This window comes from Lygodium microphyllum, chromosome 13, assembly GCF_053477565.2.
Source record: "Lygodium microphyllum isolate KBCC chromosome 13, Lygodium_microphyllum_v1.1.10, whole genome shotgun sequence".
Lineage (NCBI taxonomy): Eukaryota > Viridiplantae > Streptophyta > Polypodiopsida > Schizaeales > Lygodiaceae > Lygodium > Lygodium microphyllum.
The window spans coordinates 83447552-83472886 of record NC_141147.1 but is presented as its reverse complement, the minus strand read 5'-3'; the positions used below and the strand labels follow the sequence as shown (position 1 = coordinate 83472886).

The following is a 25335-nucleotide window of genomic DNA, read 5'->3' as shown; positions in this document are numbered from 1 at the left end:
CAAGTTCCAGACGGGTTTACTTTTTGGTTGTGTGTGTATGCTCAAGCATATGATTAGGGAAAGCATCTTTCATAGAAAAAGTCAGTTAATCCTTCAGATTTCATGACAGTATTACAATATGATTGGATTATGACAACTACACATGGCACTTGTAAGCTCCGTAAAGCTGATTAATGTTAGACATCACAAACTCCAACATACATGTGAATGCAGGAAATAGTCGGGCTTCCACAAAGCTTCCACACTTGCCATACATACTCACCAAGGCAATTGCCACAAATATGTCTGATGTGAAGCCCTTCTTTAATGCAGCCATATGCAGCTTCTTGGCCTCAATAATATCATGTAACTGGGCACAGGCTTTGAAAAGATTGAGGAAAGTGCATTCATCTGGTTATATACTCTTTAGCTGCATAAGATGGAACATTTTCAAGGCTTCACAACCTTGACTTTGTGCAATGTATCCAAAAATCATTCTAGTCCAAGAATATATAGATCTGTGTAGCATCGAGCATAATACTTCATAAGCATTTCCGAGCAAACCACAGTTAGCCAATGCTGTGATCAAATGATCAGCAAGAACTCCTGCGGGCCCTGGACTTGTTGCAAGCCTTCAAAAGGTCAATATACAAGTCTGAGCTAATATGTCGACTGCTCTCAATTTTATCTTCATGAAACAAGAGTAAGTCAACTGCTCTAGCAATTTGACCTTTGTTACACAAGAATCAAAGATCCTCAGCAAATTTTTGGTATCCTGTAGATCCTTCCTGGTTCCCAATAAGGTATGGATTGTCAACAATTCCTCTCTTTAGTTGTTCCAATTCATGCTTCAGGTTAGGATTTCTTTCTGGTATTTCTTTATCAGTGACTTTTCATCAATTATCTTGTTTTGAGAGGCATGAATTTCCACATGTTTTGCTCTATGGGCGAATTTCAGAGTATTGTGAGTTTCTTCATTACTGCTGGAAGCTGGAGTCACAGTGCATATGAGCAATACGCGACCGTGCCCACTCAATGAGGACTGCAGCAACCTAGTCAATTTAGAATCCCTGTATGGTATATATGTGGCTTTTCCATCTGTTAGCTTAGAAATAACAGTTCCCAACGTCAACAAGCTTTTGTTGATGTAAGAACCCTCTTTGCGTCTCAGGCCTGTAGTTTCTGTTTTTGAAGCTTTCAGACCCCGCTAGATCAATAAGATTCAATTGGGAAAGAGTCACTTCTTCATCACTATAATTATCACCTCTTGGGCTGGTTTCAACTGTCAATGTAAAAATTGTATGGCTGCGGCTACTCAGAAGGTTGAAATTGTTTGATCCCACATGGCGATGTTCTTCTCCCGTAGCAATCAAAGAGAGACAATGAGCAGGAGAGAGAACAACTTCCTCCTTGATTCCCTCAACATATGTTCCCTGTGCATCTTCGTGCACTCTGAGATCCCCTTCAGAGCTCCCCTGTTCTCCAAATTTTCCGCAGAGCTCCTCGTTTTCCCCAAGATATGCTTCGCTATGTTTCCTTAATCAATCCCCTCTCCTTCAAGTCGAAGCATACTGCTAATCGAAGTAGCAGAGAGAAAGAGTCGCAAGGGAGAATTTTTTTTATCTATAGTAGTTCAGAAAAATTCTGTCATCACGAGCATAATTCTCCCTTATCGAGCAGCAGAGTACAGTATATCTCCCCGATTGAAAAAGCTCCCTCCTTTTTCTTCCTCATTAGTCTATTTTCCTCCTCGTCCAGCCGCAGAGTACCGTATATTTCCCCCCTTTTCTGATTCAAAAAAAGCTCCTCCTTTTTCCCCAGAAAAGCCTCTTTTTCCTTCCTTTTCGTTCCACACCAAATTAGCATCCCTCAGATTTGGCCTCATTGCAACCAACAGGCCCAATACGATCCCACACAGAATGCCCTGCCGCTTGACTCTGAGAACTTCCGCCCATCAATGTCAAACATTCATACTTGTCAGAACTACTAGCATCAGGAGTCCGTACAGGGTGAAGATCAGGAGCATTTCCCTCCCAGAAATGATCATCATATCCCTTCCTCAGAGATGTCAGTCTCCTTAGTCTTGCACTTGCATCAGATTGCTCCTTGGTCTACAACGGCTTGTCTGGATCATACAATTCAGGCTTACCACCTTGTCCTGTTCCTATGGTTGCACAAGCTTTCAAGCAGATAACATATGTAATAGAATTGGCATGCACCCCTTGATGTTGCATCTCCTCATAGCATCGCATAGCCATATCACCTTCACGATTATGAACATAGGCATCTAGCATTATTGTCCACGATATAACATCATGGACAATCAATTTCTCAAATGCTTCTCGTCCTTCCTTGATAAAGCCACATTTTCCATACATGTCCACGAGCATGTCACCAACAACAGGGTCTCTTTCTAGGCCCCTTAGGATGATCTCAGCATGTATCTCTTGGCCCATTGGGAATGCTCCTATACTGCCACAGGCTTTCAAACAAACCCTTGGTCACAATCAAAGTGGTCCATGAGATTGCATCTCGAGTTACCAGTCTACCAAAACTCCTTGTTCTTCTCCGTCTTCAGCATAGAATAAAAGAGCAAACATAACAACTAAGTATGTACAAAGTATCAAATCACACGCACAACTTTTGGGCGGTTTTCACACCTCGAATGTGCAGCAATACGACATCCACCCCCTCTAATCCTGCGCATCCTCCGGATGGGCCAACTACCCATGATCATTATCATCAAGATCCACAAACAGATCAATCTCTTCATTATGCATTTCTGGTAGATCAACAAGATTATCTGTCATATCATCTGTCTCTTCCATTGGAGTTTCTTGTCGTTGCTCTTCTCTTGAAAATTCTTCCAATGCATAATCCTCATCATCTCTTTTCTTGAAAATCTTGATTCTTTTTCCAGCAATAGGCACTTTAAGCACTGTCCCATCCAATTCTGTCAGCTCATATGTGGCATTATCAAAGACATGTCTGACTATGTACGGCCCAAACCATCTTTTCACCATCTTCCGAAGTGCAGTATGCTGATTTTCAAGGCTGCTATCAAACACCAATACCCAATCTCCCTCTTCTATTGCTCTAGACCGCAAACGATGCCTGCTGTCAAACCTGTCCTTTTTCCTTAGTCTAGCAACCTTCAACCTGTCAATAGCTAGCTGAATATCCTCCGGTCTCCTCTCCAACTGCCGAATCCGAAGAGCTAAGAGCTCCTCTCTCGTCAAATCCTCCTGCCAAGGTAAAACTGACCAAGTCAAAGCACAAGTCTCAATCGGCATAACCGATTTCTGACCATACATCAACTCTGCAGGCATATATCCTGTGGTAACACTATGAGTCGTACGATCAGCCCACAAAGCAAATGGTAGAAGTCTCGGCCATTCTCCAATCCGTCCTATGCACGCTTTGGCTAATGCTTTCACTATCGGCGGATGCCCTCTTTCACTCTTTCCATTTCCCTCTGGATTGTATGCTGTGGTTAAAGCCAATTTGATTCCTAGCTGAGAGAAAAATTCCCTAGCTTCATCTGCATCCAATTCACCACGATCCACAATGATCTTACCCACACAACCATACCTGCAGAATATTTCCTCCAATAAGAACTTACACACTGCACTAGTGGTCTTCGTTCTCAAAGATCTGCCCTCAACATGATTGGTAAGATCCTCTCTAGCCAAAACAATGTACCTCATCTGCCATAGACCCATAGGCATGGTAACCAAATCAACTACCCACTTATAATGAATGCATAACGGATAGGTCGGATGAAGCTCATCTCGATGACGCACTACTGAATACATTTGGCAGTCTCTACAAGTCTCAACAAAGTGAGAAACATCTCTGTACATGCCTTTCCACCAATATTTCTCCTTGATTTTCTCATAAGTAGCCCACACTCCTCTATGACCAGCCCAAGGACTCTCATGAAACTCCCTCATCACCTGTAATTGTGTCTCTCTATCACAGACAACCCGCAAAGGTAATCCACCTCTTTTCTTCAGATGCTTCCAAAGAAATCCGTCCTTGAGAAAATAACCATAGGCTTTCCTTCTGATCTTCTTAAACTCTTCATCTGTCCATTCATCTCTTTTGCTTAGTGTACTAAGGTACCTGCCAATCTGCAACCAATCTCCAACATAGAGTTCTTATGTGAAAGCCACAATATCATAGACATGACAAACATGATCAACCATAGTGGCTGAAATTTCTGCATCATCCTCTTCTGCAAGTAGAGTCTCCTCATCATCATATCTGGCTCTAGACAACATATCTACCACTGGATTATCCTTCCCTGCTATGTGTTTAAATTCCGGATTTAATGACTTGATGTATGCAATCCATCTCAGCATAGCTATATCCGGAGTAGAGCAACTCGTGATCATACCAATCAATGGCAAGCAATCTGTCTCTACTACAACCGAAGCTCCAATAAAGTACTCCTTGTCACATTTGAGAGCCGTGACAATCCCCAATAGCTCCCTCTTGATTTGCGGATATCTCCTCTGTCTCTCGTTTAGGACTTTCGCCCCAAACCGAATAGCATACCTATTTCCATCTGCATCATCTTGACCCACAGCCCAACCTATGCCAATTGGACTAGTGTCAACTGTCAATACAATAGGCCTTTCACAATTATAATCCGCTTTCCTGAGAGTTGGAGCATTCTGCAATAACTTCTTCAATTTCCGCATGGCTCTAGTGTGGCTCTCATCCCAATAGAATTTCTACCCCTTTCGAAGTAGCTAATACAAACAATCTGCTATGTGTGCAAAATGAGGTATCCAAATCATATAAAACACACAAGCACCAATGAATCTCCGTACCTCTGAAGTAGTAGAACAATACTCTGCAATCTTGCCTATAGCATTCACCTTATCAGGTGAGGGTTTCCTGCCATAATATCCACACATATGCCCAACAATGACAACCTCATTCACTCCAAAAACAGATTTTTGCCCTGAAAGTGTCAAGTTCACTTCTTCTAACCTGGCCAAAATCTTCTCACATGCTGAAATATGATCAGCCACAAAGTATCTGCATCCCTGCTCATTTACACTCTCATTCTTTTCTTCTTCTACACACCCCTTAATGGGCACATCATCCAAGAAAGGCATGGTAAGCTGAGGTATGTAATCACGAAGAACCTTATGCATGGCATTCATCATATGCGCAACAGAATTAGTGGCACCTTGAGGCAAGGTACACATCCTGACAAGCCCAATAGGAGTTCTCATGGTGGTTATGTCCCTGCTTTCCAAAGCCAGCTGAAACTGATCATATCCTGAATACAAATCACCTAGAGAATAGATGGCACGTCCAGCAAATGCCTCTGCAAACCCATCCACAACTGGACCTATACCAACATTCCTGATAGTAACTTTGTTCATTGGCTGCATGTCCTGAATAAATCGAAGAGTGCCATTCTTCTTTGGAACTGTAAACCACCTGTTTGAGTATGGTGCAAATGAAGGCTCAAGGATTCCCATCTTGATTTTCTCATTCAATAAATCAATCAGCTTTGGCAAGTGTGCTTTAGGCATTGGAATAGGTCGGAGATTCCATGGGATAAGAGGAATAGTAAAAATGACCATAGGAGCAACAATATCAGGATTCACACATCCAATCTCATGTGGGAAAAAAGCAAATCCCCTTCCATGACGCTCAAGCATCTCCTGAAAGCATTGCTTCTCTATGGGTAACAAGAAATCACCATTTCCAATTTTCAATTTAGCAAGAGTCTCTGCTGAAAATTTATGACCAATATGCTCCGGATTCCTCAAAATTTTCTGTTTAGCAGCCCTCTCTATTTGCTGATCACTGTCAGGTGGAAGCGGTACAGCAACCGGCTTCACCTTCTTATCCACAGTTTTGTATTTCGTGTCAACCCTGGCTTCATTATGCTCTTCTGCATTACATAAACCTTGCTGTAAATCAGCAATTCTGCACTCCAATGGCTGAATATCCTTAGCCCTCTGCTCTATGGACTGCATAGGAAGAGCCCCAAACTCTGAATGCTGAAATATTTCAGCAGTAAACTCTGTTGGCTGAAAATTTGCAGCCCTTTGTCTCTCTGAAAGCTGATCATAACTAGCTGGAAACTCTGTTTGTTGAATTTCTTCAGCACTCAACACTCTTTGCTGAGTTACCTCAGCCTCTAACTCAATCTGTGACATAAAATCTGCAATTTCATGAAACATGTCCAGGGACTGCACTAATACATTACTATGACAATTCTACACATTAGTTTTCACCATATCTCCCATCTCTGTCATCGTATCTGCACAAATCACACTGTCATACATCCCATCTATGTGCTCATCATCCTCCAAAATTTTTGCATTTTTCAAATTTTTCTCCTTCCTGCATATATACTGCCTGGCAGTTCTAGGCAACCTAGAAGTCTTCTGATAGCTCATCAAATTGTTTGCTGAAATCCCAACAAACCCGGAGGAGAAAACACCGCTGCCAGGAGGCGAGAACTCCAATCTCCTCTCCTCTGTACCACTGTCGTCTCGCGAAATGGCGGTACCTAATGAAAACCCAAATCCCTCACAGTGGGCAAAGGTGCATCTCTGAGAGTATCTCTGTTTCTAACATTGTTCACGCATACAGTCATAAACTGAACTGCTCTCATACCATCTTTACTTCGAATCCGCGCATAAGCAGATCCATCATCCATGACCTTTGTTTCCATGCGCATCTCTGTAATGAATGGCTGACCAAGAATTATGGGATAAGAGCATGAATCCTGCACAAAGAAATGAAAATCCTCCTCTACATCACCAATAGAAACCCTGACACTAGGACAGGCAGCATACAACTCACTTGCAGTGTTATTGGCGGCTCTCATACACCACCCATGCTCTACATCCATAGGCCATCTATTACTCTCATAAACTCCACGAACTATGAGATTAATCTCTGAACCATGATCCACCAATGCAACATAAGGCACCTGTTTCTCTCCAATCTTTACCATCGTCTCTGTAGTTGCCCTAGCCCAATGGCTCTGCGAAAAGTGACTACGTGGTATCATGACATGCTCATCAATTTCAGCATAATGCATAGGCTGAACCCTCTTCTCTACCTGCAGAAAAATAGAAGCATTTTCAACCATAACCTCATCCTCATCCTCATCCAACTCTCCAATCAAAACTCCCTGTATATCAGTGGTAGACAATGCATGTCTTTTCCTCTTCAGGACCTCCTGAAACTGATCCTAAAACTCTCTTTTCAAGATGCCCAAAATCCCAGAAATAGTAAAAGTCACCTCACTGCCAAGTATCTTATCATTAAAGATTTTCCTCATGTCTGTAGATGTCTCAATATCGGACATCAATCTGAACCCTGGCTGCTTTCTCTCTCTAGACTCTTGCCTCTTTTCTCTCCTTTGAGCATCTTCCATCTGTCGATCTGGCCCTGGTCTTGAAGACGGTCCTACAGTAGGTGGAGTAACAAACTCACCCCCTCTAGTCTTCTTAGCTGCACTTGGATTTTCTTCATCCCTCTTATGCTTCTCCTCAACAAGTACATCTGCACCATGAGACTTAGCCAAATAAGCATAAATAGAGTACCTGTCAACAGGCGAGTCCCAACCTGTCTCTGATCTGATGCTAGAGCCTGCACTAGTCAAAACAGTTTGCTGAATTTTCCCCTTGTTTGCAGTCTCCATAGCATAAGTCCATAGCGCTGACTGAGTCTCTGAACCCTTCTCAATCTGGACTCCATATGCAGAAGCATCACCTCTAGTTGTCACATAAGATGTACGCGCAGCCATGTCATCCACTAACTTCTTCATTCCACCTTTACCAAAGTTGGTAGCAAGTGGAGCTCCTGTCTCAGTCAACCAAATCTTACCATCTTGCCCCCAATATACCAAATTCTTCCTCCTTGCATCCTGAAAAGATTCACAATCCCTGCAATGCTGATGGTCCGTACTATCACACCAAATACATCTCCGATCTCTCCTAGGTGCACTAGGAGCACTCCTAGGTGCAGTAGGAGCACTAGAAGAAGTAGTAGGCGTAGTCGAAGCAAACTGCTCCTTCAACTTTCCCACCAACTCCGCTTTAACTGACTCTAGTGTCAAATCTGTGATGCCTTTGATTATGTCATCAAGAGAAGTAGGCACCGATGGAGCAAATGGTTTTGGAGCAGAAGGTGTAGGCATCGGTCGTGGAACAGGAGGAATAGGTGGAGTGGAAATAGTAGGCACTGGCATAGGCCAAGAAACTTTCGAAAGTAGCAGTATGCTTCGACTTGAAGGAGAGGGGATTGATTAAGGAAACATAGCGAAGCATATCTTGGGGAAAATGAGGAGCTCTGCGGAAAATTTGGAGAACAGAGGAGCTCTGCGGAAAATTTGGAGAACAGGGGAGCTCTGAAGGGGATCTCAGAGTGCGCAAAGATGCACAGGGAACATATGTTGAGGGAATCAAGGAGGAAGTTGTTCTCTCTCCTGCTCATTGTCTCTCTTTGATTGCTACGGGAGAAGAACATCGCCATGTGGGATCAAACAATTTCAACCTTCTGAGTAGCCGCAGCCATACAATTTTTACATTGACAGTTGAAAGCAGCCCAAGAGGTGATAATTATAGTGATGAAGAAGTGACTCTTTCCCAATTGAATCTTATTGATCTAGCAGGGTCTGAAAGCTTCAAAAAGAGAAACTACAGGCCTGAGACGCAAAGATGGTTCTTACATCAACAAAAGCTTGTTGACGTTGGGAACTGTTATTTCTAAGCTAACAGATGGAAAAGCCACATATATACCATACAGGGATTCTAAATTGACTAGGTTGCTGCAGCCCTCATTGAGTGGGCACGGTCACGTATCGCTCATATGCACTGTGACTCCAGCTTCCAGCAGTAATGAAGAAACTCACAATACTCTGAAATTCGCCCATAGAGCAAAACATGTGGAAATTCATGCCTCTCAAAACAAGATAATTGATGAAAAGTCACTGATAAAGAAATACCAGAAAAAAATCCTAAACCTGAAGCATGAATTGGAACAACTAAAGAGAGGAATTGTTGACAATCCATACCTTATTGGGAACCAGGAAGGATCTACAGGATACCAAAAATTTGCTGAGGATCTTTGATTCTTGTGTAAGAAAGGTCAAATTGCTAGAGCAGTTGACTTACTCTTGTTTCATGAAGATAAAATTGAGAGCAGTCGACATATTAGCTCAGACTTGTATATTGACCTTTTGAAGGCTTGCAGCAAGTCCAGGGCCCGCAGGAGTTCTTGCTGATCATTTGATCACAGCATTGGCTAACTGTGGTTTACTCGGAAATGCTTATGAAGTATTATGCTCGATGCTACACAGATCTATATATTCTTGGACCAGAATGATTTCTGGATACATTGCACAAAGTCAAGGTTGTGAAGCCTTGAAAATGCTCCATCTTATGCAGCTAAAGAGTATATAACCAGATGAATGCACTTTCCTCAATCTTTTCAAAGTGTGTGCCCTGTTACATGATATTATTGAGGCCAAGAAGCTGCATATGGTTGCATTAAAGAAGGGCTTCACATCAGACATATTTGTGGCAAGTGCCTTGGTGAGTATGTATGGCAAGTGTGGAAGCTTTCTGGAAGCCCGACTATTTCCTGCATTCACATGTATGTTGGAGTTTGTGATGTCTAACATTAATCAGATTTACGAAGCTTACAAGTGCCATGTGTAGTTGTCATAATCCAATCATATTGTAATACTATCATGAAATCTGAAGGATTAATTGACTTTTTCTATGAAAGATGCTTTCCCTAATCATATGCTTGAGCATACACTCACAACCAAAAAACAAACCCGTCTGGAACTTGTTGCTGTGTGGAAAATTGGACAATAGGATTATTTACATGTTGAATCTTCTATCCTGAAATTTGTCAAGGTCCTCCGTGGTTGCGACATTGCTTTCACAAACCCTTCGACAGCGTCGATGACAGGCAGTATATACTACCGCTGTAGGCGCAGAAATTTGTGGTATAAAGCTTTTAATTAAGCTTATTATAAAGCTTAATAAGCTTTGTGTTTAAGCTTTGAAAGCTTTTGGCTATGGAGGAAAAATTTGCTTATCTGTATATCACGACTTTGATGAAGGAGATATCCGCGTGGTTCTCCGCCTACAGAGGCTGGTCCTTCGCAATCAGAGAATGTAGAAGGGGGTTCTTGACCGCCAGGAATACACTGGTATCAACCATTCGCAATGAAACTGACTGTAGAGCTCGATCGTTCCAGGAGCTCCGCCTTCGCGCAAGATGGTAAGCGATTGGAAGCTCTCAATCTCAGCTTCGCTCTGATACCACTGGTGCACAAATCGGTCATCGTATGCGCACATAGTGAGCATCAGAAGGTCCCCAAGAACAAAAGAACTCCACTTTTTGCACACAAATCAATGAAGAAAGCTTGCACGACATGAACAAGAGACCAATTGAGTGCAATCTCCCCCCATGCCTTGTGTGAGCACTCCACAAAGCATGTATTTTATATATTATTCATCTTCAATCTCAAATAATAGCCCAAGTTACAAAATAGCACACTTTAGCTTTTGAGTTTGCTTTTGTATCAATAAAGAATTAAAGCTAATGGGCGCCCAAGAAGTCAGGCGGTACCCAAATACAATGTCCAATACAAATATTTAAATCGTGTGTCCATGCGCATAAAAATAATAAATCAATATGAAGCGCTTTGATAAATAAGCATGACAAAATATAGGCGCCATGCCTAAGATACGCGCCCATCAAAAATATTGACGATAACTTGAATACACGCTATCCTCCAATGCTTCCCAATGCCACCGCTGCTCATTCTACACATCAACTGAAGCATTCACAATTGTTAGAAAAATAATACAATTAAACCGACAAAAGTGAATACCTAGTAGTCTTTAGCTACATAGATAAATTGGTTAGAAATCAATCCTAACCTTAATTTATTATGAGTGCGCACTCTAAAATCATAAACATTTATTAATTTAAATATATATTTTGCGAAATCACCCGCTATGGAATCACCCATGTACACATAAAATTAACAAAACACCCGAAAAGGATAGGCATCCCCATCGACTTCTTGCACAAAGAATCCACTTTGTGTATGAGCCCCGGTAATAACATTTTATGGAATCCACAGCAAAACCTCACGGAATCCACTGTGGAATATGCCTCCTCGCATCACTAATCTACATAATATATAGTTTTTTGCTCACACCAAATCTCATAGCAATCTGAGATTTTCACTCTACCCTACTTCCATTGCCTCCACATGCAATGTCCAAGAGAAAGAGTGGAAGAATGGGAGAGCTTCTTACCCATTGCTTGCTTTCTCAAACCTTACTTCTTTTCCTTCACTTCAACCTTCAAAATCAGCCTCTCTCAGTGGCATGGCTCTTATACCATGTCAAGAATGGCATGATGGAGGGACTTACTTGAGCTACTGCGCCAAACACACACTATATACATAAGAGGAAGCTTACTCAAGAACACAAAAAGAGAGATGGAGGCCAAACCCTTTTCTTTCTAATATCTTCTTCTTCCACACACCATAAAATGTATACAAAGTATAGATAAGATAGGTGGTCATTATGATCCTCACATGGCCACTAACTTATCATTTATTATATTTAGTTTGTTGCACCTACCTATACCTAGCTAGTTATAGTTGTTAGGGGTGGCTTCCTGTGTATTACTACATTGACAGTACCCACACCTGCACACTGCAGGCGATAGACACCCATCATTGTCGCTTCATTATTTATTATTTCAATGACATTTGGATAAAGAGAAGGCTAGTCACACATTGTGACTATTGGAGTTTGCACATCTTGACTCTCTCTCTCTTGCTCTCTTTCTCCATCCACCATAGCTCACACCTCTCTTGATTTTGCTTCCTCGTGCTTCCTCTTGGGCTTCTCCCTTCAACTGGTATCAAAGCCTTCTTCTCTATGTGCTCAAGCTCAATCTGACATTACATCAGCTCTCATTTGAGTTACCTACAACAGGGTCTCATCATTGGCAGCCATAGCTCCACCTCTTGAGGTTCATATCGAGCTCTCATTACTCTAGGACTTCTCAAGACTTAGTGGATCTATCTCAGGGCATTCTTGAACCTACACTAAGCTTATTTTAGAGAGTATTAAGCTCAACCACTCCCCAGTATTGGACAAAGGCTAAATACTCTCTAGTACTGGGGAGTGGTTGAGCATTGGTTTTGAGACATTGAGCTTTGGCTATTAACTGTGCAACCAAGGTAGCATGCTCTCATAAAATAGGAACAACCATATCTTCAATGTTTGGAGCTTGTGTATGCTTCGTGGGATGCCCATATACCTATGTTTTGTTGCCATATATATGGGGGAACATATGTCATTGGTTTGAGATACTATTGGACTAATTTGAGCACCTTAGTTTTTTCATAGATATCACTGCTATCATAACAAGGTTGAATGCTATTCGTTTGGAAAATGTCATGATGTAATGTTTCCATTACTTAGTTTATTTTAATAAACAATGTGCATATACATTCCAAAGAAAATTGATTTATGATTGCACATTTTTTAAAAATATAACTTTAATTATGAAACTGGCTCTAATTATGAAGATAATTGTTATTATTAATGAGGTATTATATGCCAATTCATGGAAGAAAGACTTGGAAAACTCTCCTAGGACTAGCTTATTGAAGCTATGTTTGTAGTGTAGAACAACAAGAAGAACTAGCCTAATGGATAGTCACTTGGCAATTAAGTGAACTTGGGTGATGACACTTCCGAGATGGGTGACCTCCTGAAAAGATTTTCCTACAAGCTAGTGGGAGCTTCTCACGCGCAGTCAACAGCACCAACGAAGCCTTTCTAGCCCATTGCCAAGTATGCCAAGGTCTATGCCTTAGTCGTGAGCCTTGGAGTGAAACCTGCCTAGCCACGCAGCGCGCAGTGTGGTGCTCACCCATATATTCGTACTACGAAAATGGAGCCCCTCCCTGGCGTCGTCAAAAACGCTAAAAGAAAGCATCCCCTCTTTATCATCAATGACATCATCAAAAACACTAAAAAGTAAATGTCCTCTTTTTACCCCCCACCATGGGTTACTATATAAACAGGGGTAGATCGTCACATTAGAAACAAACATAGACACACAACAATCAATGTAGATGTCTCTCTATTGCTATTGATGCAATGAAGCTCTATTGCAATCAGCCTAGCCTCTCTTTCTCTCTCTCTCTCCACCCCTACGCGGAAGCACTGCCCAAACCCATCAAGCTTCTTCCATGGCTCCCAAGAGACATCGAGATGCTCAGCAAGGTCACGCTCAGAGAGCTCCGCAACACAAGGAAGTGGTTGTCGCTGTTGCTGAGGGAACTCAACACGATGTTGAAACACAAGTAAAAGTTAACCACGAACCCATTCAAACCGAAGAACCAGCCATCCCACAACAAATCGAGGTTGCGGTTGTAACTCGTAATCGCGATGGATGACCAAACAGAGATAATCAAGTTAGTACATAAGAAAAGGATCATGATTAGTTACAACTTACTTGGACTTGTAAAAGCATGTTAGTATTATCAAATGCTTTTTAGAAATGAACATGAAATTTGATGAAGGGGATAAATTCTATGCATCGCATTGACAACTGTGTTAAAATGTCTTACGGTTATGACTGCTTTTGGATTTGTGAATGATGAGTTATGGCTCTTATGATTTCGGCCTTGTATAGCTAGACGAGTTGTGGATTGTGGTGGTTCGGGACATTGGGATACCCAACCCAATGCTCCCTAACACTTGCAGAGTGCGGAAAACTCATCTTCGGGTGGGGGTCCTATGCTCTTGAGGGAGGTAGGTGTTTTTTATTTTTGATCACTTGAGCACCTGAGAGGGCAAAGGGCCAAGTGGTAATTACCCCTATTATGTAGGATGGCTCCGGAGGCTCAGGGAAGCTTTGAGGGGCTCTGAGCCAATAAATTCCTTGTTGACTGTGGATGGAGTGCGATCAGATTTAGCTCAATCTCGAGGGATTGGAAGGTCCTATCCTAGGCTGGACAGTGTCTTTCTACAAAAATACGATTTTGTATCACTGTGCAGACTGATGGTGAAATAAAGTATCTGATTTTTGAGTTGTTGGTTATGTGTTAAAGATCGAGTTTTACGAACCCAGTTTAACATAGTAATAAAAGGAAGTTGATTTTATATGTCCAAATAGTGTGGTAGTATGCTTTGCTAATTAGAAAACCAAGAAAACCCATCGAGGAAAGTGGGAGGCTTCCATCGTGATGATTGGATGCCTGTGGCTGGGTGGACTCGATAAGTTGGATAACTTTCCAACACTAGATAGAGCTGATTAAATCATGACCCTCCCAATACCTGTAGGATTAGTTACTAAGTTTAACACCATTTTAGGGGGCTGGAGTTGAGATTTTACCTTATAGGTAGGGGGATCGAGCTACACTCTCCCCTATCTCTCACTCTCTTTGAACCAAGTGCAGTATTAACCTCACTCCTGCCTTTGATTGATTGCAAAGTGGTCTTTCTTAGGTGGGTGTTAGATTGTTGTTAAGGGTGACTTGTCCATGCTTCCCCTGTGAAGTAGAATTGAGATTCCCATGTTCAACTAAGTCCAAGGTTTCCCATGGGGAGACGGGATGGTGATGTGCATGGATATGAATTTCAGTTGACTACTAGAGGACTCCTCTTGGGTTTGTTGGAGGAGGCACCTCACACATACTGTTGGCTTATGTGATGCTCCCAGGATGCTCATTTGATGCTGGATACTTGGGGAATGTTTGGCTGATGTATTGGAATGCTTTTGGACTAATTTGGTCCATATTTGTCTTAGTTTCATTATCATTTTTACTATTGTAATAGGCAGGGCTAAATGCTATTTTATCAATGAAATCATATGCCTATTGTTTGTTGATGCTTCCCAACTACTTGGGAAGATACATTGATGTCTATGGTTGATGCTACATGCTTGGTCATGCTCCCGAAATTCTTTTGGGCTTTGATTGAGCTCAATTTTTCTCAGTCTTGATGACTGTCATTTTACTGATGTACATATAGTGGACAACAAGCTTTTAATAGGGACAGTCTATGCATAATGTTCTTTCATTCTATTCGGGCATTCTATTGAATGTATTGGTGCATGACATTGAAGCTCTATGCTTGATTATGCTATTGAATAAATTTGAACTTTGATTTGAGCTTAGGATATTTGACATTGGTTGTCAATTACTTCATTGGATGCTTCATAGGTCTACGACCTTATGGTCTTGAAGCTTTTATTGGGTCTTCCCGGCTATGTACTTGATATATATTGGATGCTTGGATGCCACTCACATGCGGATTTAAGCTTTGTTTGCTCATCTAGCATCTGATTTTTGTTCTAGTGGGAGCTGCTTACTTGACACTTGGATGTTACATTGAGCTTTGGATTTTATTTTCATTTGAGCTTAAGCTACTTCAACTTTTACTCACACGCTACAAGTTGTTTTGTATCAATGATTTCCCCTATTTGGCATTGATTTCTTACTATTGTACCTCATTTTTAGCATATTGTAATTGCAAACTATTGTATTATTTATGAGATTAGTCCCCCTCCATTTGATGCTATTTTGGTCATAGTTTGTGAATAGCTCATTATTTGGTATGTACCTCTTGTTTTTAGCTTGTTTTGTCATTGGTTTTGGGGTTGTTTGTTGTAGGTATTACAATAGCCTATTTGCTCTATACGTTGCCCCTTTTTCCTATAGTATTGCTGATCATTCAAACAACAATGCCATCTTCAACAATGAAAAGTTTGATGGCAACAATTATGGCTATTAGAAGACAAAGTTGGTAGGTTTTGGTGTAGAACTCTCAAATTAGGCCGATCAAATGCAAGAGCATTAAGCCTAAAGGTCAACATTAGGATGTATGGGATGACTTAGATGAGCTTTGCAGGTCCACGATTATCTTGCCCCTAACAATTAGGTTTATTATAATGTTTTTATAAATAAGCAGCCTGCATGGGATCTTCGAGAGAAAATCCATAATCTCTATGATAAGCAAAGCCCTGCTTCTCAAATATATTGGCTAAAGCAGCTTATGAATCTTTGTATGAAGGAAGATACCAGTGTTTCTCAGTATTTGAGCAAGTTTCATGCTATCATTGGCTAGCTATCATCATAGGGTATTGACTTTAAGGGCAATCTTCCACCTTTGTTCTTGTTGGTCACACTGCCTAAGTCTTGGGACACATTCCATACTAGTATGTGTGTAAATATACCGGAGAATGGTTGACATTTTTTGATGTAGAGGGTACACTTTTGAGAGAAGAGACAAATAAGAAGAATATAGATGCTTCTCATACTTCTCATGCTTTGAGTGTTTGGGATCGCCATGATGGCAAGAGTGAGAATGACCATTGTGGTAGAGACTTACAAAAGTCTCATTCTAAGTTCCATGGATAGTCTCGCAGTAAGTCTCATGAACATAAGTCCTATTTGGCATGCCATTACTGTGGGAAAGCAGGACATATCATGCTACACTGCCATAAAATACACGATGACAAGCACAAAGAAGAGGGAAAAGGAAAAGCGTAGGACAAGTCTGATGATCACAGTATTATCCCAGTGTTAAGATCAAATACATCAATGTAGCACAGCAACCTCACTCTAATGACAATTAGATACTATTGAAAAATAGACAAATGATGTATGCTCCAAGAAGAGCTATCCTAAATCCCATATGCACAGTGAGGAAAGTGGAACAACCCAAACTCTATAAAGCATTGTACTTGACTATGGAATGAACACAATGTCATGATGCTTTGTACTTTTAGTTAAGTGTATTGTCATTGTCAATCCTACTCAAGATTGTCTTTATGAGTCCAAGATTCCATCTTGGAACCTAATTCACTTGTGTAATAGTTTGTCTCTACTCGTCCATGTCATTATGAGTTTGGTCTTCATCTTTCATCCACCATAGCTTGTGTCATGCTCTAGATCCACATTGTTTAACATGGTATCAGAGCATAGTTGAGCATGGCATAGCTCCATTTTTCTCTCATTTAGCTCAACTTGAGTCCAATTTAGCTCATCACAAGTCCATGACCTCATCTCCCACTACTTCTTCTCCACTTAACATTGTGGCAGCCATAGCCAGCAATACCCTACCTACTTGAATCTCCCATATCTCTCTCTATCGACCAAATTTTACCAAGCTTCCTTCAAGAGAAGTGTTCCTCTGCTATTGAAACTTCCCTGTATCACTTGAAACATCAGCATTGCCCTTCTACAAGCTCAGCATTATCAATTTTCTCAGGCTTTGTTCTATGTCTACCATAGCCAGATTTGTACCTATCTCTGATTGAGCTTCTTGATCTCCACCTACATGGCATAACTTCACCTACTCTCCTCTAGAGAGTTGTTCCTTAACTAAAGCCACTTCTTCCTATCACATTAGAAGCCATCATTGAGCTGTACAGGACAAGGCATTGACAAAAAACATGAACCAGGAGCAAAAAACGTAGGTAGGGAATCGATGCCAATCATCGACCAACACGCCATGCAATCATCTTAAAGATTATAAGGATTTTGTAGAGCTTGAAGATAGCTACATTTCCATTAAAAAAACTTTTGAGAATGATCCACTGTAGCTCAGGAAATCAAGAAAAAACCAAACCTAGGTCTAAACCCTAATCCAAGAAGCGATAGCCAAAGCTACAAAATTTGATCTTTTTCACAATTTCTTTTCATTGAGGTCATCAACAGTGAATTTAATCACTGATCAATACTCTCTGAAGTTCATTACAGTCTTGGAGAAGTACCCGAGGAAGCTCATAAGTCATCCATGAAGTTCAGATCAAGTACTGACTAGTATCCACTAATACTCAACTAGTGTCAATTTGACACTGATTCTCTTATGTCTCTTGACACATTAAAATACAATCTTTTGCTAGTTAAGTGAATTTTAGCAACATGGCAGAGCTTGAGCAAATAGCTAAATTCAATGGTGAAGAATTTCATGCCTGGAAGGAGAAAACTATGTATCACCTGATGCGAAAGGACTTGTGGGACATGTTTGAAGATGATGCAAATAACAAGAAGGAAGATGATGAAGACGGGTTCGTTAAAGAAGACCAGACCAAAAGCAAAGAATGGAAGAACATGAATAACAAGGCACCAGGCATCATTGCCTGAGGATTAAGTGATGATGTGCTACATCATATCTGTTGCATTACAAATGCTAGAACCGCTTGGGAGGAACTTGACAAAATGTTTGGTATCCAAGCAAAGAACTCAAAGGTAAAACTACTTATGCAGTTTTATGAACTAGATATCAAAGACAACACTTCTATGACTACACACATTAACAAGTTCAAGAGCCTAAAACCCCAACTTGCAACTCTTAAGAAGAATATTGATGAAGATGAAGCAATAGCTATACTGCTTGCAAGTGTAAACAAGGATCCATATGAGAACCTTGTGTCCACTCTAAGTAATGTTCCCAATCTCTCACTCAAAGATATTGAGCACTCACTGCTTGATGGAGAAAGTAAATTTAAAAACAAAGATGTAAAAGAGACCAACTCAAGGGAAATTCTCCTATACACCAAAGGAGCTACTGGACCCAAAGGAAGAGGTCGAGGATTCAACACCGAAAACAGAAGCCGGATGCAATGTCATTATTGTGGTAAGACTAGCCATATTGCCAGTGAGTGCTTTCACAAAAAAAGAGCACAACATATGCAGAATGACCACCACCAAGGTCAAGTCATGAATGAAGAAGAAGAAAAAGATACTTCCACTACCATCAACAACTTTGATAGATTGTTCTAAGGAATTTGGTTCCCATAGTGGATGTAAAAACCCTACCAAGGTGTAAAGTTTCAAGCCTTAACTTGACTAGGCTACCAAAGAGCTAGTCTCCTGGTTCATGTATACATGTAGGGGGGACAAAAGCCAGCAAGGGTAGAGACTCATCATTTGAGGGGGGTGTTGAAAAATAGACAAATGATGTATGCTCGAAGAAGAGCTGTCCTGAATCCCATATGCACAGTGAGAAAAGTGGAACCCAAACTCTATAAAGCATTGTACTTGACTACATTCATTGATGATTACTCACATAAGGTATGGGCATATCCCATAAAGCTAAAATCTAATAAGAAAAAAGTTTCAATTGCCAATTGTGAAATCTTAAAGTTACCTATTCATTAGGTCTAATAAAACATTAGCATTTTTTCAAATAAAAATCTTTAAAATATATTATATTCATTGGGGTCTTCATATTCCCCAGTAGCCCTACACACTTTTTCTTCTTTCCACCTATTCATTCAATGTTCGGTTGGTCCCCAATTAATTTTTTTGTGTTTTTATGCTTGTTGGATTCCTCACATGCCGTGTGAACGCTTGTTTTTCATCTTATAATGTGCACCATTGGGTCTAACATGTCATGTGCGACTTGTCAATGCTCTCTCCGTTCCTATTTGATCCTGGCCGTTCAAAAATTTTAAACAGGCTCTGTGCTCATGCATGGGATAGGGGGAAGTCTATGGTTAACCCTTTTTTTTCTAACAACCATTTTAAGAAAAAGATAAAATAATTCAAAAGAAAGAAAAAGAAAACCCTCCAACCACCTGTCTGTTCTCCTTCTCTTTCTTCTTCTTCTTCTTCTTCTTCTTTCTATTGTCTCCCTCTCCCTCATCCTCCTTGCCCACTTCCTCCTTCTCCTTCTCCCCCCTCTCACCCCCCCTCCTCCTCCTCCTCCTCCTCCTCTTCTTCTTTTTCTTTCCTGTTCCTCTCCCTCCTCCTCCCTTGCCACCGCTCTTTGTGGCCTCCTCTCCCTCTCCCTCTTCTCCTCTCCCTTGCCCACCTCCTATTCCTCCTCTCTCTCCCTCTTCAGCCACCCTATTTCCCACTTTCTCCACCTCATGCTGCCTGTGGCTCCTTCTCTGCCTCGGCTACATTTTCCTACTCGGGCTAGTGCCCCATTAGAGTGGATTTTAAAGACTATTTTTGAAGTGAAAAGAGCCCGTGCATTAAAGACCAACTTTTTATCAACTAGAGGGAGTATGCCAATGTGCAGAATTGATGGTGCCTCAATGCATCCCAACCCATCTTGCGTAGGTGCAAGAAGGAAGGCTAGTGAGCCTTGTAGTGCAGTGCACAGAACAAAATGACGTGTCTAATGTGGTGACAAAGGCCCGTCCCATGTGTGTATAGGAAAACGTGAATGTACCTAATCGCTAGTTGTTGTAACATCTCTCAATCCTCATCTCTCAATTGATTGAAGGGAAGATTACTCACACTCAGCCCTCCCCTATGTCTCACGCTCAATTAATAGATATAGGAGGGCAACCCAATTCCTCATACCCATTGATGTAATCCTCTCTCCCACTTGAGTAACAAAGGTTTGTATGTCTTATGTGTAGTTGAGTGCAAAAAGAAAGGCCATGGAGCCTTATAGTACTATGCACATGAATAGATCATGATTTGTGCATTGACAATCCCAACCCATGCATGCAATGCTCCATTCACACATCTTACCTCTCATTTGAATTGAAGAAAAAAGATTTGTCACTCAACCCACCCTCAATCTCATGCTCTATTGATGAATACAAAGAGTAGCACATCCCCATCCGATGAGGATGAATGCTTATGTCACTTATGGGTGGTCAATAAAGACTGGCTTGGACTTATTGATGACGAAAAACAATATTTGCTAATGTAAGGGCATACTGAGGGAGGTAGTGGATAGATCAGGAACTTTGGATGTAGGGGCTTTTGTCTACTAGAGGAGTCAGGTTCTTTGCAGAGTGATTACCACCATGTAATGGAAAAGGTATGCCCTTGCAGAGTGTTACCACCTTTTCCATAGTCAAGTGCTAATATGGAGGGATTGCATGGTGTTACCACCTTTTCCATAGTCAGCTTCCTGCCTAAGAGTATCCCTATCATTTCTTGGAGTGAGGCCTGTTATGATAGGGAATTTGTTCCTTTTCTCCCATAACAATTTAGTTTTTTATTTTTATTTTTATTTTTTTCCCTACTCCTGAGGGTGTTTCTACCTTTTCTCAAAGAGGAGATCTCTATGGCAAGGACCAATAAGTTCCTTTAAGAAAAATAACATTGTACAATGTTTTCTGTTTAGAGTGATGTCAACCCGAAGGTATTATTCTTTCCAAGTTCAGTTCCTCAACTAATATTGGAACTTCCAGAATACTGTCAGGAAATCAAAGGATAGTTGGCAGTTCATAAGAGCCTAAGGAGTTTATGACTAGAGCCCCCTGGTATCCTCACCTCCTCCTGTTGACTAGAGTTCCCTATGACAAGACCTTTCGTGTCTCATGATTGGTCTATACTCATTAACACGAAACAAAAAGAAAACCCCTTGGAGCAGGTTTTATCCACGCTGGCCTTGGGAGGACTAGCGCCATCAAGAACACTGCCTCAATTGGTGTTCTGTGCTCATCAGAATACTGCCTCAGTCGACGATCTATTCTCGGTCATCCATCTTTTAGCCTAATGATTTTAGGAAAGATTAGTACCTAACTTGCAATCACAAACATCTTATTTTGAATGCATAAAATTTTAACAAATTTATTTCCAAGACAAATCTTTTCTTTCAAAAAATAATAATATCAAGGAAAAACTTAGAGTAAGTGGCAATACCTTCCAGTAGTCTTCTCGGATTTTCCCTCCTGAGGATTTAGTTTAGACTAAACAATAATTCTATTCTTGAGAACAAATCCCTTGGAGTTTTGTGGGTCCATGCCCGCAATAAAGCAAATATTGGTTAGTCTAATTATGAAAAGTATTCTTTCGACAATTCCATCACAAGGTTTTTTATATATCGAGAATTACCATCCATGATTATCCATTAGAGGTTTTGTTAGATCAAGACAAATCAAAAACATTAAGTCTCTTAGGGACACATTACCTTCATTGTGTTCACATAGGTTCATCTTTTACAAACCCAAGTTACCCCTTGCAATTTGTAGTTAAGAATTCCTTTAAAGGATTATATGCAGGAAATGAATAAAATCCTATTTTACGAATGTAGTTTTTTTGCCAATTCATGGGATGTTGGCCTACTACTTGCCTTTTTTATAAAAAAATAGTACCTGGGGATCCATGATGAGTGCTTGGTTGATGATATTTGCAGCTTCGTTTGTAATCCCGATACTCGTCATTCTGTTTGTAGTAATTGTGTTCGCAACATTATTGGCAACTCTTGCCTCCGTGATCTTCATAAGTTTCTTTTTCAAGGCCATGGTCTTTAATCATGAGATTATAGAGGGGTTTTTTGGCAAGAGAGCTTGGGGTAGTCGCAATTGGATGGATGGAAATTTGATTGATGGTGGTTGTCAATCACTAGGATTTTAGGAAATTTGAGAAGAGTCATGATTCCATAAGGAAGTAGGGTAGATGTAAAGAAGGAGACCTAAGTAATCTAACTAAAAGAGAGAGAGAGAAGGAGAGAAGGAAGAAGATTGCAGAAGAGAGAGAAGAAGAGAGCATAGGAGAGAGAAAGACTAGGAGAAGAGAGAGAAAGATAGGAAAAGAGAGAGAAAGAGGGGAGAGAGAGAGAGGAAGCCATGGGAGCTGAAGGTGAAGGTGAGGAGATAGATTTGTATTTTATCAAATGGTACCCTAATTAGGTCCTAGTACACCTTAAATACCCCATCAGTGTAACCAGACATTCGCATGTGCTAACCCCGTGTTAACCTTGTGTAAGACCCTCTAATCCCATTCTTTACATTCCATCCCGACCTGGAAGGTTTTTGCATGTATGCAGTGTGAGCATGAGGGAAGAAGGTAACTTAGTACAAGGATAAGCACCAATTCCAAATAAGAAGGGTTGAACAACATTGGACAGCATGTTGTCTCGAACATGCATGCAGTGGGAAACTGATCATAACTTGCCATGGGCAACACCAAATGAGATGTTCTACATGTCAAAATGGAGCTCATTGAGCGTAATTGCAGCCTAGGTAGGTCATGCATGGGTGCAATTAATGCAGGCCCAAAATTGTTTGAAAACAGATGGTTGTCTATTGCAAAACATGCCTAAATCAAAATGTTCTTCAGTCAAGGCTGCCGCCTCAAGGTGAGGGGACTGCATCAAGGGAGTGCTGATGTAGATAGAGCTTTTTTTCAACCCCCGGGATCAAATGGATAACCTGCATGGTAAGCATCACCAGCATACAGGTCATCCATGCAAGCGTGGGTCTCTGCACTACCACCGGGTCAAATGGAAAGTGGTTATCCTTTCCATGCATTGGGTTACCATCTACAAGTAAAGCTAGAATGGTCAGTACCACTAGCTATTGCATTGAGTCTGCCATAAGCATCATATGACTAAGCTTGGTCTATGCTTGGATACTGTCAATAACACATGGGGTTGCAAAAGCTAAAAAGTGTACTGCATCAACCCTTATGTATGACATGTGTAGAGACTAAAGGGTCTCTTGAAAGGACATGTTTTGTTGATCCGTAATATGAGCATGATCTTTAAGATCTACATGATCTTCTTTCTTAAATGAAAGTTCATCTTGCTTTGGACCCACATCAAAATGGTCTTCAGCAAGATCTGTCCTATCATTGGCATAATGATATTCAAATACACATAGGAGTTTTGCATTCTGTGCTCTACATTTGTCTGGATGATCACAAGATATCAGCTTAACACATCGATAGCATAAGCCCACAGCATGTAGTTTCCGTATCGTATCAGTAGTAAGGTGTCTAATGCATTTAGCCTTAGATAGCAATCTACACACATGCTCATCACCATTGTCCAACTCAATAATAGTTTTGACATGCTGCTCATAGTCATCTTGCTACTCATGTACAACAGATGGTTGCCCATCGCCATAAAGCTCATGCCGTCCATATGGAAGGTCATATCAATGTGGCTGCTGCTCATAATGATACTCATGTTGTCCATATTGCATATGGTGATAATAGCCCTGCTGCTCATGTACATCTATTTGCTGCTGACTATTACCAAAACTTTGGCCATATTGTTGCCCATAAACATGCTGCCCATGTAGTACATGCGAACCAAACTGAGTATTGGGGCCTTGCTGCCCAAAAATGCCATGTGCATGCTGCCCATTACCATGTGCATCTTGCCCATGTGCACCTGCATTAGGGCCTTGCTGCCCAAAATTTCCATGCTGTCCATGCAATACATGCAAACCAAACTGAACATTGGGGCCTTGCCACCCAAAACTGCCATGTGCATGCTGCCTATTGCCATGTGCATGCTGCCCATGTACACCTTGCATTCCATGCTACCCAAAATTTGCATTAGGCCCTTGCTAGCCACTCCCATGAGTATGCATATAGCTTCCATTACGGGAGAGCTATTGTCCGAAGGATGGGCTTGAAGGGTTCGTAATGGGGGAGGGAAGGATGGGTTTATCATGTCGAGTGGAGGGCTCACTCGTCTCATACGTGCTATGGGGAAAGCCATGGGTGCCACCAAAACCTTGTGGGCTAGGCCTAGTCTCCAAGGAAGGAGGGCGGTTGGCCTCACGGGGAGGAACATGCTCCTTGGGTTGAGTTGAGGAGGGTGCAATGGTGGGGATGAGGGCGCCCATGCACTTGATGAGTAAGTCCATCTTGGCCATCATCTCAGAATGATGCTGATCTTGGCAGGTTTTCGTCTCCCTATGGCATTGTTCCAACTCTCGATGCCGGTCGACATGACAGGTCTCATGTTGGCATAGAGTATGGTTAAGCATAGCCAAGCGGTCCATCTCGGGGGCACCATCTTCAAACATGTCTTCATGATCCTCTTGGACTGAGCTAGGATCATTCGTTTAGGCATGGGAGTTCCTTATTTCATGCTGGAAGTCCTCTTGGGCCTTTGCTTTTCCCTTGTGGCCTGCCATCCTAAGTGCAGTCCACTAGACCCCCTATTACAGAAATCACAATATCTTGAGCTAGGAATCTCCGATCGCCAAAATTTCTGATTCAAATTAAAGCTCTTAATCCCCTCTACAAGCCTATGTAAAAATATCTTTGACAGTAAATAATCAAGGCTTTTTTGTAATTGACTTTTGTGGGCTGACTGTGTAAAACTGCTGCCTGTTCCACAATACCTCTGAGCACAAAATTGGGCGTATCTCCCAAACCGTAGGGCGAAATGGGGAGATTTTTGGCTCAAACCAAAGGGAATGATGCCCTCTTTGAATCAAGCTATGGGGTCCATTCTCACTCACACAAGAAGGCTTTGTTGTAATTGACTTTTGCGGGTTGTCTGTGTGGGACTGACTGTCTGCAACACCCTACAATAATTCCTTCAATGAGCATACATTATCCCAATGTTGAGGTGCTTATTCCAAGACATCCTA

The 25335-nt window shown here is 41.3% G+C and overlaps 1 pseudogene; it reads right to left on the bottom strand.

The window, feature by feature from the left end:
• Positions 1 to 725: 725 nt before the first annotated feature.
• Positions 726 to 22245, bottom strand: LOC148026851 (kinesin-like protein KIN-7E, chloroplastic; annotated as a pseudogene).
• Positions 22246 to 25335: the final 3090 nt, after the last annotated feature.